The 15,460-nt window shown below is 45.0% G+C and overlaps 1 long non-coding RNA gene across 2 annotated transcripts; it reads right to left on the reverse strand.

The window, feature by feature from the left end:
* Positions 1-283: 283 nt before the first annotated feature.
* Positions 284-6,428, reverse strand: LOC123369985. Of its 2 annotated transcripts, none has more exons than XR_006579234.1 (3): positions 6,136-6,428; positions 1,404-1,493; positions 284-543 (listed from the first exon to the last, which is right to left on the reverse strand). It is a non-coding gene; the product is annotated as an uncharacterized LOC123369985 (long non-coding RNA). The 2 variants fall into 2 exon arrangements; XR_006579233.1 differs by having other exon boundaries at positions 1,371-1,493.
* Positions 6,429-15,460: the final 9,032 nt, after the last annotated feature.

Consider the following 15,460-nt stretch of genomic DNA (forward strand, 5'->3'; position numbering starts at 1 on the left):
ATCACTGATGCCCTGTGGCAGACCCCCTGTTCCCTGGCCCCTATCTCTAAAAGGGCCGAATGCAAGTACTTTGTGCCAACCAAAGGGCACGAGTACTTATACTCCCACTCAGCCCCAATTCTCTTGTGGTTGTGGTGGTTAACCACAAGGAGAGGCAAGGACAACCCTGGGGCTACTCCCAAAAATAAAGACTTGAAGAGGCTGGATCTCTTTGGACGTAAGGTTTATTGGTCTTCCAGCCTTCAGCTGAGAGTGGCCAACCACCAAGCCCTCCTTGGCCGATATGATTTTAATATGTGGCAAGCTATGGCCAAGTTCGAAGGGTCACTCCCTGAGGCTTCCAAGAAGGAGTTCCAAGCAATCCTCAATGAGGGCACGACTGCGGCCAGGGTGGCCCTCCAGGTGGCATCGGGGGGTGCTGCTGCTGCTGCCCACACCATGGCTTCTGCTGTGTCTATGCGGCGAGGCTCCTGGCTGCTCCTCTCTGGGTTGCCCACCAAGGCCCAGCAGTCATTGCAGGACTTGCCCTTCGACGGCAGTGCCCTATTTGCGGAGCAAACAGACAGCAATTTCATGGCCTCAAGGACTCCTGCAGCACCCTGAAAACCCTGGGTCTCTATATCCCAGCCCCAGTGTGTAAGTGGTTCAAACCGTAGCAGCCTGCGGGCCAGGAGAGCCAGCCGTGGCAGGACCAGCCCCACAAACGAGCCCAGGGCTACAAGCACCACCTAAACCACCTGTCTCCACCCTCTGCCCAGTAGGGATTGACCCACAACAAGCAAGGGGCCAAATGGTCGTTTTGAGGGTGTGCCCGAGAGCGACCTACCAGACTACTTTGGATCCTCCTTTCCCTTTTCCTCCCTGCTTGGACCACTGTAACTTCAGACCGCTGGGTCCTCAGCACAGTGAAGCAGGATTATACCCTACAGTTCCTTTCTACCCCCCTTCCCACCCACCTTCCCCATCCCTCTTCATGGACCTCTCCAACGAGAGCCTCCTAGCACAGGAGTAAAGGGGTTGCTCCAGCTGGGTGCGGTGGAAGAAGTTCCTCTTGAGTACAGGAACAAAGGGTTCTGTTTTCAGTACTACTTGATCTCAAAGGCCAAGGGTGGTCTACAGAATCATCTTCGACCTGCGAGACCTCAACAGGTACTTCAAGAGGCTAAAATTCCACATGGTCTCTCTGGCTTCTATTATCCCCTCCCTGGATCCGGGAGACTGGTATGCCACCCTCGACTTGAAGGACTCAGACGTCCACATAGCGATCTTTCAAGGACCCAGACGCTTCCTTCCAGTTTACAGTCCTCCCGTTTGGTCTGGCAATGGCACCAAATGTGTTTACCAAGTGCATGTCAGTGGCAGAAGGTTACCTCAGGCACCGGGGCATCCAGATCTACCCGTACCTCGACAACTGGCTTGTCAAGAGCAGCTCCAGGTCTCAAGTCTAAAGGGATGTTGCAGTACTTCAAGCCACGTGCCGCTCTCTGGGCCTACTGGTAAATGAAAAAAAGTTAATGTTAGTGCCAGTGCAGAGGATAGAGTTCATTGGAGCAGTCCTTGACTTGACCTGCTCCAGAGCATTCCTGCCATTGGAAAGGTTCCATACATTGACGAACCTCATTGCAGAAGTCTCTGCATTTCCCTCTGACTACAGCCAGGGTCTGTCCGTGCCTGCTAAGCCACATGGCAGCATGCACTTACGTGGTCTGCCATGCCAGGCTCTGGATGCAACTCCTGCAACAATAGCTGGGGGGATGGTCTGTTCCCAGTCCCGAGACCCCCTGGAAAAGATTTTTACCACTTCCCAAGCAATACTTACCTTGCTGCGATGGTGGACCAACCTCAGGACAGTCCTGGAGGGGGTTCCATTCAACAACCCTCCTCACTCCATCGAGCTGATGTCGGATGCCTCGGACTTAGGCTAGGGTGCACATCTCGGCGTCCTCCAGACTATGGGGATGTGGTCACCCAAGGAGGCGCAGTTGCACATAAACGTCAAAGAGCTCTGAGCAGTCCGGCTGGCATGCAGAGTCTTCCTGCCCCACCTGTTGGGCAAGGTGGTGCGAGTCCTGACGGACAACACAGCCTTGATGTTCTACGGATGTGCTCCTCGACTCTCTGCCAAGAGGCACTCCGTTTCTGGGACTTCTGCATTAGCCACAAAATCCACCTGGATGCTTGTCACCTTCCCGGCATTGGGAATATGCTGGTGGACCAGCTCAGCAGGCAAGCCTCCTCTCACCATGAGTGGTCGCTCTATACAGAGGTAGCCTGCATGATCTTCCAAAGGTGGGGAACTCCCCAAGTGGACCTGTTTGCCATGAGACAGAACAGGAAATGCTACCGGTTTTGCTCTTGGCAAGGTCTGAGCAAGGGCTCCCTCTCCGATGCCTTCCTCCTGTCATGGTCAGAGAGCCTGATGTACGCGTTCTCTCTGATTCCACTCATCAGTATGGCCCTGGCAAGGATCAAGAGAGACCAAGTGCAGGTTGTCATGATCGCCCTGGTGTGGCCTCGCCAGCATTGGTTCGGCACGCTCATGAACTTGTCAGCAGCCCCTCCCTGGGCCCCGCCCAACTGACTGGACTTGCTGTCACAGGACCACGGTCGGCTCTTACACCCCAACCTCGGCTCCCTATACCTCTCGGCGTGGATGCTACGTGGCTGAACCTGGAGGAGTGGACCTGTTTGGAAGGGGGTCCAACAGGTCCTCCTGGAAAGTAGGAATCCCTCAACTAGACTGACTTACCTGGCAAAGTGGAGGAGGTTTTCCCACTGGGTGCAAATGGGGCGTCTCTCCCTCGCGTTCCTCCATACAGGCTGTCCTGGACTACCTGGTTCATTTGAGGAACCAGGGCCCGGCACACTCTGCCATTAGAGTGCATCTTGTGGCCATCTCCACTTTTCACCCACCGATCCAAGGCCAGACAGTGTTTTCTCATGACATGACGGTCAGATTCTTGAGAGGCTTTTCCCACAGGTACGGGCTCCCATCCCACAGTGGGGTCTTAACTTAGTCCTCTCTAGGCTCACTGGCCCACCCTTTGAACCGCTGGCTTCCTGCTCCCTTTCCCACCTGTCATGGAAGGTCGCATTCCTGGTGGTGATGACATCGGTGAAACGGGTCTCCGAAATTAAAGCTTTGACCTCAGAGCCTCCATACGTGGTCTTCTACACAGATAAGGTTCAGCTGCAGCCCCACTTGGCCTTTCTGCCAAAGGTGGTCTCCACCTTCCATATGAACCAGGACATCTTCCTCCTGGGGTTCTGTCCCAAAGCGCACAAGACCAGTGAAGAGAGGTGTCTTCACGCCCTGGATATCCGGAGGGCCTTGGCTTTTTACTTGGAGCATACGTGCCTTTCCATAAATCGACCCAATTCGGAGAGGATGAAGGGTTACCCGGTGTCCTTGCAGAAGATTTCCAATTGGATTACCTTGTGTATAAGGACCTGTTACGACCTGGTGGGGGTTCTGCTGCCACCAGTTGTCAGAGCCCACTTGAAAGCGCAGGTGTTTTTGGTGGCCTTCCTCACGTGCATCCCTATCCAGGACATCTGTAGAGCTGCAATGTGGCCCTCTGTCCACACATTTAGTACTTATTATGCCATCAGTCACAGGCCAGGGACGACACTGGGATCTGCAGAGCTATGTTGCAATCTACACGTCCGTGAACTCCTACCCACCTCCAGGGGTACTGCTTGGGAGTCACCTAATATAGAATGGACATGAGCAAGCACTCGAAGAACACCAGTTACAGAAAAGGTAACTGTCTTTTCTTCTTTAAGTTGTGTTGCTCATGTCCATTCCACAACCCACCCTCCTTCCCCACTGTCGGAGTTTCCAGCAAGAAGGAACTGATGGTGGGGGGAGCTGGCGGTGCCCCTTACACCGCACCATGCGGGCTCCTCTCCAGGGGGCGCTAGAGCTGGTCCTCTATACATACTGCTGAGGGAAAAACTTCTGGCACCGGTTCATGTGGGGAGCACACACACCTAATATGGAATGGACATGAGCAACACATCTCGAAGAACACCAGTTATGGAAAAGGTAACTGTCTTTTACTCCAGGGCTGTCTGATATCACTAGAAAGAAGGGAAATGCTCATGAGAGAAGCAATCTGCTAAAAGGTCGGTATTTTTTTCTACATTTTTTCCCCAGCTGGATCAAGAGAGCTCCAGACAACTTTTCTACAATGCTAATTGAAAATGGCTTTTATTGCACAATGGCATATGACCTTTCTTAACAGAAACCAGCTTGAAATGCACAGTGAACAACAGCCTGATGAGCGTCAGAAATAGCTACAAAGCTGTGATTCCCAGCCTTTTTGAGTTGGAGCCTCCCACTAATTGCAGTGAATTGGCCTGTGACTGCCCCTCCCATCAACATGTTTCTATCCCCGCTTCTATTTCTTCCCTCCCGTTTGGTGCTTGCTGTCCATGAAACCATCTGCTCTTGCTCCCTGCTCCCATTTACTGATGATCAATAAAAACATTTAAAGTTCAGTTGTAAAGCAGCTGGGGGTCATGCCCTCCCGCAGCTAGCTAGTCACTAGAATTGGGTGGCACAGAAACATTTTGAAGTGACCCTCAGTAGAGCACAGCATATGTAGTAAAACTTCAATACTGATGCTAGGAACTATTATCAGAGCAATTGTAATCACAGTGGGAATTTCATGAACAACACAGCAAAGGTAATAAATATAATAATTAATTGAATTAGGCTAGTTTTAAATGCTACTGTGAGTTGTTATTGAGTGAGAGAGACTGACCCTATAGCTTGGTGGTTGGGCCCTCATCTGGGAGGTGTAAGACCTAAGATCCACTACATTGGTTCCAATTGCTCTTTAATTATTTATCCAAACTGGAACAGCTTCAACAGGAGAGAATGAGGGAGCCTTACATTAGACGAACCCATAGCTCAGTGCTTAGAGCATGCTCTATGCTCCTCACTGGTGGGAGATGCCCTGTTCAAATCTGTTTTCCCCCAATCAGGCAGAGGGTGGGGGGATTGAACCAGCGTCTTCCACAGCCTTGGTGAGCCTGCGAAACACTGGGATAAAAGTTATAAGGTGGGTACCACCTTCTCTGGCTGTTTAGCAAGGAGTGAGGCAGAGCCTAACTCATTCTCATAAGAAATGTCTTAGGTCCCTAGGTCACCTGACACCAGGAAAGGGGCTCCTAGTTGTGGCTTGCTAGCAGAGACAGGCACCTAACTGAGAGGGGTGACACTCACCCCTGTCATTAGCATCTCTCAGTGGCCAACTTAGGTGGCTGCCCACTTAGCATGCTGGCTTCTGGACTGCATTCCTAGGCACCTAGCTCTCCCCTTTTGTTGTATAGGGAGTGTAACTCGGGCTTTGTGACACACATTGTTCCAGTGATTTTCTAGGCACCTGAAAATCAGATGGCACAACACTGTGTTACAAAACCCAGGTCCCTATGTGGATCCAGGCCTAAGTGCGTACAGCTATTAAAATGAGGAACTGAGACACTTACAGTTGATTAAGCATCTTTCTAATGTTTCAGGGGCAGAAGTTCCCCTGGTGAGGAAGAATGGAGACACTTCTCTGAGCTGCAAATGGCTCCCTTTTGTCAATGTAGGCAATTATAGATGCATTGGTACCTGCCTACCCAGGGACGATGCAAGGATATTTTGTGCCCTAGGCGAAACTTCCACCTTGCGCCCCACCTCCCTCTCCCCTCCCCCGGAGCATCGCTTATACACTTTCAAAAATGAATACTGCATAATGTGGCATTGTCCATTAGAATTAATACAAGGAGGTCAGAGGAGATTATCACAACGGTCCCTTCCACCCCGGGGGGAAGCTATGAGCAAGGAGAAGGCTGAGAATGCCCCCAGCTCGCAGGATCTCGAAACATTCCCAGGCTCTGAGTACTTTGCCCTCTGGGGGGAGAGCCAGGGGCAAGGAGGGCAGAGCCGGGCCCTCCCAGGGAGCAGGTGAGGATCTCCCTGGGGATCAGGGCTGGCTCCCCACATTGGCACAGTGCCACCGGGGGGGGGGGGGGTCAGTGTTTGGAAGTGGCACCTGCGCCAGCCCTTTCCCCTCCATCACACTGCGGGATTGTTTTACTTTCTCTCAGCCCAGGCGCGGCGCATTGGAGGGCGAAGCTCACCTGAGCTCAGGACCACTTCCTGCCTCCCTCAATGGCTCCGTCCCTCAGCTGTGCTGGTCGCCGCACCCAGCTGGCTGTCTCCTCCTTGCTCCGCCGCAGGCTCCCACTGACTGTCCTGCGCGGTGCCCTTCGCTGCGGGGACAGGTTTGTTATGGAGGCCTCTCCCCCCCCCCCGCTCAGCTGACTCCCATAATGCCAGACACTGCTTTTTGGCACCCCCAAATCTTGGTGTCTAGTTTGCCTAGTGGTTACATCAGCCCTGTCCCTACCAGACCTAAGAGGGAGTCTGATTGACCTCACCAGTGTGACTGGAACAATGACTTTGATGACAACAACAGCTCAGAGATACAGGAGTTAGTTGGTTGTGATAGGAAACGCTCACCGCAGCACAGCAGTTGGAAAAAGAAGATACAGAGAAACAGTGGTACTCAGTGCATTTGAACAAGGAACTTGTTAGTAGAGCCCTGCAGCAGGACTGGGATCCCCAGGGAGCCCTCAGGACCTGCTGCCATAATAGCAGGAGTGGGTGGGAGCAGGATTAAAGAATAATTCCACGCAGGGCTCTACTTGAAAGTTTTGAAACTGTTTTGTTTGAAACATTTTAGGGACCAGCAGAGCTACAATGCTTGTTACAGCTTTGCACTCCCTGCCTTGTGCCCTCTTCAGGGGCTTGATCCTGCAAGATGCTGAGGACCCTTAACTTGTATTGTAATCAATGAGCATTGAGAGTACTGGGCACCTTACAGGGGCGTTGAGCACTTTAAAGTCTCAAACCTAAGATCGTACCTTCCTGTAAATAAAGTAGTTTACATGGCACAGCATCCTGTATCTACATCATCCCATTTGTCTCTCACCGCATTAAAAACATGCAGCTCTTCCTGATCGCTCTTTAAGAGTTCAACAGATACACTGCATGTAAATGTGGTACAAGCAAATCTGATGAAGGCCTGTCTAATTGCAAATAGGCTAATTCTTCGGCCATGGAAAGCAAAGTGCTAAAAAAAAAATGCTGATTGGCTTAGGGCCTCGAGTGACCTGGCTAATTGAGAGAAAATCCTTTCAATTTAATCACAGGACAGAAAACTCTCTGCATGATTTCCAAGCCCCATTTAAGTAAATGGCAAACCTCCTTTATCTTAGTCTTTTTGGAGATGTATGACCAAATTATCATATGTTACACTGGCTAAATATGTACAATATATTGCTGATAATCCTATGGGACATACCCAATAGTGGAAGGTTAATTCCTTGTTGCATGCTAATACACTTGTTTCTTTCTACTCACATTAACAAAATGTTCAAAATCAAGAGTGAAATGTTTAGAATTTCTGACATTTAATTATCAGTTTTTATTTTGTGAACTGCAACTTTAGGCTCTTATGGGTCATTGACTGCAATAATTTTGTGCAGCACTGATTGTTAGTGCAGGCAAAAAACTGTTCAGCACACAGGATTAAGGATTGCTGAAGCATACTGGAGCACTATCCAACAAGATGAATTACACCTATTACTTTATGTCAATGAACTGTAATAATCTTGAATTTCCTGCACTGGAAAGAAAATTTGTGATAATGAACTCTTCTTGCATCCACCTGGCCTTCTAACCTATAGTAATTAGGCTGCTTCTTTTATAAAGAAGAGGACATATCTCACATCAGTCTTGGTCATATTAATTATTTAATAAACTACATTTTAAAATCAAACTCTTCCAAACGATTAGTGTCCTGTATTATAGAATCATAGGACTGGAAGGGACCTCAAGAGGTCATCTAGTTCAGTCTCCTGCACTCAAAGCAGAACTAAGTATTATCTAGACCATCCCTGACAGGTGTTTGTCTAACCTGCTCTTAAAAATCTCCAATGACAGAGATTTCACAACCTCCCTGGGCAATTTATTCCAGTGCTTAACCACCCTGACAGGAAGTTTTTCCTGATGTCCAACCTAAACCTCCCTTGCTGCAATTTAAGCCCATTGCTTCTTGTGCTATCCTCAGACATTAACAAGACTAATTTATCTCCTTCCTCCTTGTAACATTTAAATCACTGTTATTATGTCTCTCCCTGCCCCCTCCTCCCCGCCCCCCCCCCGTCTTCTCTTCTGCAGACTAAATAAAACCATATTTTTTCAATCTTCCCTCATGTTTTCTATACCTTCCATCATTTTGTTGCTCTTCTCTGGACCTTTTCCAATTTGTCCACATCTTTCCTGAATGTGGCACCTAGGACTGAACACAATACTCCAGCTGAGGTCAGTGCAGAGTAGAGCAGAAGAATTACATCTTGTGTCTTGCTTACAACACTCTTGCTAATACATCCCAGAATGATGCTTTCCTTTTTTTCAACTGTGTTACACTGTAGACTCATATATTTAGCTTGTGATCCATTATGATGCCCAGATCCCTTTCCGCAGTACTCCTTCTTATGCAGTCATTTCCCATTGTATATGTGTGCAACTGATTGTTCCTTCCTAAGTGGACTACTTTGCATTTGTCCTTATTGAATTTCATCCTGTTTACTTCAGACCATTTCTCCAGTTTGACCAGATCATTTTGAATCTTAATTAGAGCTGTCAATCGCAGTTAACTCATGCAATTAACTAAAAAACATTCATTGTGATTAATCGCCATTTTAATCGCACTGTTAAACAATAGAATATCAATTGAAATGTATTAACTATTTTTGTTTTTTTCTACATTTTCAAATATATTCATTTAAATTACAACACAGAATACAAAGTGCACAGTGCTCACTTTATATTATTTTTATTATATTTGACCTGTAAAAAAGACAAAATAAATAGTATTTTTCAATTCACCTCATACCAGTACTGTAGTGCAACTTCTTTATCATGAAAGTGCAACTTACACATATCGATTTTTTTTTTGGTTACATAACTGCACTCAAAAACAAAACTATGTAAAACTTTAGAGCCTAGAAGTCCACTCAGTCCTACTTCTTGTTCAGCCAATCATTAAGATGTTTAAACAAGTTTGTTTACATTTATGATAGATAATGTTGCCCACTTCTTATTTACAATGGCACCTGAAAGTGAGAACAGGCATTCACATGGCACTGTTGTAGCCAGCATCATAAGATATTTACATGCCAAATGCGATAAAGATTCATATATCCCTTCATGCTTCAACCACCATTCCAGAGGACATGCTTCCATGCTGATAACACTTTTTTTTTTTTTTAAAAGCGTTAATTAAATTTGTGACTGAACTTCTTGGTGGTGAATTGCATGTCTCCTGCTTTACTCACATTCTGCCATATCTTTCATATTATAGCAGTCTTGGATGATAACCCAGCACATGTTGTTCTTTTTAAGAACAATGCAAAGAAAGAAGGTACCAAAGTGAGATTTCTAAAGATAGCTACAGCACTCGACCCAACGTTTAAGAATCTCAGGTGCCTTACAGAATCTGAGATGGACGAGTTGTGGAGCATGCTTTCAGAAGTCTTAAAAGAGCAACACACAGATGCAGGAACTATAGAACACAAGCCATCAAAAAAGAAAATCAGCTTTCTGCTGGTGACATCTGACTCAGGTGATGAAAATGAACATGCATCGGTCCACACTGCTTTGGATCATTATCGAGCAGAAGCTGTCATCAGCATGGACACATGTCCTCTGGAATGGTGGTTGAAGCATGAAGGGACATATGAATCTTTAGTGCATCTGATATGTAACTATCTTGTGACACCGGCTATAACAGTGCCATGCGAATGCCTGTTCTCACTCTCAGGTGACATTATAAACAAGAAGCAGGCAGCATTATCTCCTGCAAATTTAAACAAAGAAGACTGAATGGACTTGTAGGCACTAAAGTTTTACGTTGTTTTATTTTTATTTTTGAATGCAGTTATTTTTTGTACATAATTCTGCATTTGTAAGTTCAACTTTCATGATAGAAATTGCACTACAGTACTTGTACTTGTAATAGGTGAATTGTAAAATACTATTTATTTTGTTTTTTTACAGTGCAAATACTTGTAATCAAAAATAAAGTGAGCACTGTACATTTTGTATTCTGTGTTGTAACTGAAATCAATATATTTGAAAAATGTAGAAAACACCCAGAAATATTTAAATAAATGGTATTCTATTGTTTAACAGCCTGATTAAACGTGATTAATTTTTTTAATCACTTGACAGTCCTAATTTTAATCCTATCCTCCAAAGCACTTGTAACCCCTCCCACCTTGGTATTATCCACAAACTTTATAAATATACCCTCTATTCCATTATCTAAATCATTGATGAAGGTATTAAACAGAACCAGACCTAGAACTGATCCCTGCAGGACCCCACTCGATATACTTTTCCAGCTTGACTGTGAACCACTGATGATTACTCTCTGGGAATGGTTTTCCAACCAGTTATGCACCCAACCTTACAGTAGCTCCAACTAGGTTGTATTTCCCTAGTTTGTTTATGAGAAGGTCATGCAAGACAGTATTTTAAAAGCGATGAACAGGTGAAATTCTCCACTGATTGTGCAACTTTTATTTTCCCGAGTCCAATTTTGCAGAAAGCATGATGTTCCCAATAAATTACATTTCCTGGCACTATACTTTTATTTTACTACTTTTATCAACTACAAGCTTTGTGGCAGGATGCTCTTGAGCAGCTCTTCTGTAGTCAGGACACTAAGTAGTTTGGTTAAAAATAGGACCTGTAAGTAGGCAGGTTTTTGGGCCAGACATTGGGAAGGAGAGATTTTTTTAGCAGAGTTAATTCTGTTTGAAAATTATGGTACCTGAATGGAATTATGTTGATATATCAACAATAGTGCTCAGCGTTCTTTCAAAGAACAGTGAGGTAAGTAAAAGCACAGCTAGAATGGTTTGTGAGTGAAATCCACCTGTTCAAATTAACCAATGCGCACACAACCTAGTAGACAATAAAGTTTATTAGAGTTAACCTTGCATGGATTTTGGAAATTTTAAAACAATGTGATGCTCGTTCACTTACTACATCATATCCTATCACATCACTGCCTCTTTTTTTTTAAAAAGTGGCAGAAGCAGTTATAATTAGGCCAAAAGAAAAAAGCTCATGAGAGTAGCAGCAATGTGCACTGTAGCTATGCCATGCATATGCATATGTCTACACGGCAATTAAAACCCATGGCTGGCCTGTGAAAGCGGACTCGGGCTTGCAGGGCTCGGACTAAGGGGCTTTTCAATTGCAGGGTAGATGTTTGGGCTCGGGCTGGAACCTGGGCTCTAGCATCCTGTGAGGCTGCAGCTTGAGCCCAACAAACATCAACACGGCAATTAAATAGCCCCTTAACCTGAGCCCCGCAAACTCAAGTCAGCTGGCCTGGGCCAGCCACATATGTCTAATTGCATTGTAGACCTACCCTAAGACTCTATTTGAGCATGGCAATGCTCACTAGGGCACAGGTGCAAGATGTGCAATACACAGCTGTATAGCCCTCTGAGAGGTACAGGAGCATTTTTGAAATGGAGAAGTCCTGGGTATAGCCTTCACAGCTTCACTTCAGTCTCATGTCCAGGATGGCTTTCAGCAGAAAGTGAGATCAAGAATCCTAACCTCATCACAGCTGAGTCAGTCTCAGGAAGTGGGGTTCTTTTGCCCCCTTTTTTGTTTTTGCCTCAACCTAGCCACCAGTTGCCTAAGTTCTTGTAGACACCTGAACAAGCAGCTCTTGCATGATCACCCTTTTTAATAATGCCATTGTTCCTGAGCACAACCTGTTGAGTAACACTGGTCAGGAAGAGGCAGGTCCAGATGCAGCCTGGGCCCAGCGTCTTGTAAGTCTTGAATATTAGGACTAGAACCTGGGATTTGATGTGATATTCAGTGAGGAGCCAGTGGCATTTAGTGCATGAGGGCAACAGACTCATATCATCCTGTGTTGTTTTGCAGGTCAGTTGCTGTACTTGCAACCAGCCAACTCTTTATATGAATTAGGCATTCACAAAGAGTTGCAGTGGTAGTGAGCATGGAGGCCAGGAATGCCTGGCTTCCTGTGGCAAACTTGGCATCTGATAAGGTAAACTATAGCTTTGTGGCAAGAGATGGATGAAAGATGGTGGTGTAACTTTGCTGTTGTTTTACCATTCTGTCTTTGGCAGCTGTTGCTAATGGGGAATACAGTGGCAGTTAAGAGTCTATGAAGAACCAAATGCTGCAATTAGCCATGAGACAAGAAACCCTTCTTAGCTTAGAGTGGTATGATTTTTGGGTAGGAGGATTGTATCATGGTTTTGAAGATTTCCTGAGAGCATGTTATTCCATAACTGCCTACAGTGGTGTATTTGCTGCACCTTTCTCTGAAGAAGCTACAACGTCCACTACCAGAGCCTGGATGCAGAACTGGACTGATCCAATATGTGATTAATTTCAATTCTGAATACAATAATACAAATTATATCTGATGTTCTGTGCAGAAGTTAAAGGGTTTTTTTGGATTTAAACATGCACAATGAAACTGACTGATTTCTGAAAAAGCCATGATGTATTAGCACTAATATTAATTATCATACTGTTTTCCTCATGCTCTACTTGTCCCCGGAGTAGAAAACAGTTTAAATATTCATTTTCACAGTATCTATCTGTGTTGGATTAATCTAATTCAGTATTGACAACAATGATAAAATGACGGTTCAGTGGCTACTGCAGTCATCCTACAAGAAATGAAACACTTTGCACCATGACAAATGGCCAGTGCTGTAAATCTGCAAAATAATTTCCACCTCCTAAATTTATTTTCAGCCAAAGTAACTGAAATAAAATAGCCATCTGAAGGAGTTCTAAGTGGCTGCCCCTTCACTAGCCAGCTATTTTTTCCTACATCTCTTCCCTCCGTTGTTCAAAATAGTTCAGTGACAGGTTAACAGCATGCACAAAGATAATCAAAGTAACAAGAATAGATCAGAGTGAAGACTAACTGTACAAATGTGATTCATACTGCTTCTTCAGATTTGTAAAACAGGCTTGTACCGATATTAACTACTTGATTATTTCCAAACACCAATTGTTAGAGAAGGGTCAGAACTGGAGCATAGGATCCAAACACCGCAGAGCATTAGATAAATTTAGACCTGACTCAATCCAAAATTCATCACTCAGAAGCATTCCTAATTAGAAAGAGCAATGTGAAAACAGAAATAATTATTTTCATCAGTTGTTTGCTTTTTAATAGTTCACATTGAGAACTGTTATCTTATTAAAAAAAAAAAAGTAAAGTGAGTCTAAACCACTACAGTGAAACTAGCATATATTGTTTTGAACATTATTTTAGCTTACTATAGTGTGCAGTTATTTGCTCAGTTAATGTAAATTGGTGTAGCTACTTTGCCTTCAATGGAGCCATGTGGAATTATACTGCCTGTGAGTCTGGTCCCATTTTTTTTTTTTTTTTTTTTAAATCAGGCCTTATGAATACATGGTTAACCTACATGTTTGTGACTCCTTTAAAAGCATATGGAAGTGTAATTTAATGCCCTTGGAAGCCTATTCCTGAGCTTAGTTACCCTTATAGTTAGAAAGTTTTTCCTAATATCTAACCTAAATCTCCCTTGCAGCAGATTAAGCCCATTACTTCTTGTCCTACCTTCAGCTGACATGAACAACAGTTGAGCACCATCCTCTGTATAACAGCCCTTAAAATGTGAAGACTTATCAGGTGTTCCCTCAATCTTCTTTTCTCAAGATGAAACTTGCCCAGCTTTTTAACCTGTCCTCACAGGTGAGGTTTTCATAACAGTTTATCATTTTTATATATGCTCTCCTCTGGAAACTTGCCAGTTTGTCCACATCTGTGCTAAGGTGTGACACCTAGAATTAGACACAGTACTTCAGCTGAGGCTTTAGCAGGGCCGATTAGAGTGGGACAATTACCTCCTTTGTCTTACATGCAATACTCTGTTAATACACCTCAGAATTATATTAACCTTTTTTAAACGGCATAACATTGTTAACTCTTTCAACTTTTCATCCACTATATTCCCCAAGATCCTTTTCTGCAGTACTACCACCTAGCTAGTTATTCCCCATTTGTTCGTGACAAATCCATGCTGGCTAGTCCTTAGAAACCTGTTATCTTAAAGGTGTTTAAAATTGATTGATAATTTGTTCCAATATCTTTCCAGCTATTTAAGTTAGGCTTGTTGTCAGAGCGGTACCGGTGTGGTGCTCTGCTTTCTCCTTGTTGATATCACTCGGCTGCGTGCGTGAGTTCCCTCTGTGTGCTGCCCCAGCTCTGCAGGTAGCTGACACAGCAGACCCGACAAGAACCCCCAATGACCACAGAGTCCAGTAAGGTGCAAAGTCACGTTGACTAGGTTTATTGCGATCTCAGACACAATTGCAGTTCCCTGTAGGTTTCTTAGCCTAACTCAGGGCATACTATGAGAAAGTGCCTCTTGGCAAGGACCCGGCTTAGTGGCGGGACTTTCCACTCCCCCTACGGCCGGACAAAGGCACCTCCCCAGGGATGCCTTCTTATACACAGATACAAACAAGTTACACATCACACCTGACGTATTGAGGTGCAACCTCTCTACGTAGCAAGTTACAACCCTTCTACGTATTAAGGTACCGCCTTCTACCTTGTACATGTTGGTTCGAACAAAACAACTCTATCCATCATTTTACCCTTTTGCCCCTGTCATTGGGATGGGTCGGCCTGTCCTCCTGTTATCTATGGAATGTTTTAGTATAGTGTGTTCTAGTGCTGTGTTTATGCTAGGTGAATATATGTTTATGCAGCCTCAGCCCTTTTCATGCCAGCTTCTGTGAGCAGGGCCTACCTCTGGCTTACAGCTTAACTTTGCTTTATGTTAGCAAAGTCTTGACCATTACTTTAGTTCAGGCCTCAGACTGGGCCTTTATACCAAGGTTTATATCTTAGGGCCTCCTCTTACTACAAGGCTGACTGGTCTATAATTCCCGTGTCCTCTGTGTTCCAAGGGAGGGTGTGGAATCCCCATCATTGGAGATTTTTAAACAACATGTTGGATAAACACCTGTCCACGGATGGTCTAGGTTGACTTGGTCGTGCTTCAGCAGCAGGCTGGGATTGATAACCTCTTGAGGTCCTGTCCAGACCCACATTTCTATGATTATTCATCCACCATTTCAATGCAGCTGCCTTCAAGTAAAATGCAAAAGATATTCTGTGCCAGGAACTTTCAGAAGAGGAAGAATAACTTAAATTCCTGTGGTAGTTGTAGTAGACAATATAGTTACTTGAGTTGGAATTGGCCAGGACACTGGAGCAAACCTCTCTTATGCAAAACAGTCACTGGTGCTTCAGTGAACACAAGTGGCAAGGACCCATTTTAAAGT

Source organism: Mauremys mutica, chromosome 1 (genome assembly GCF_020497125.1).
Source record: "Mauremys mutica isolate MM-2020 ecotype Southern chromosome 1, ASM2049712v1, whole genome shotgun sequence".
Classification (NCBI taxonomy): Eukaryota; Metazoa; Chordata; order Testudines; family Geoemydidae; genus Mauremys; species Mauremys mutica.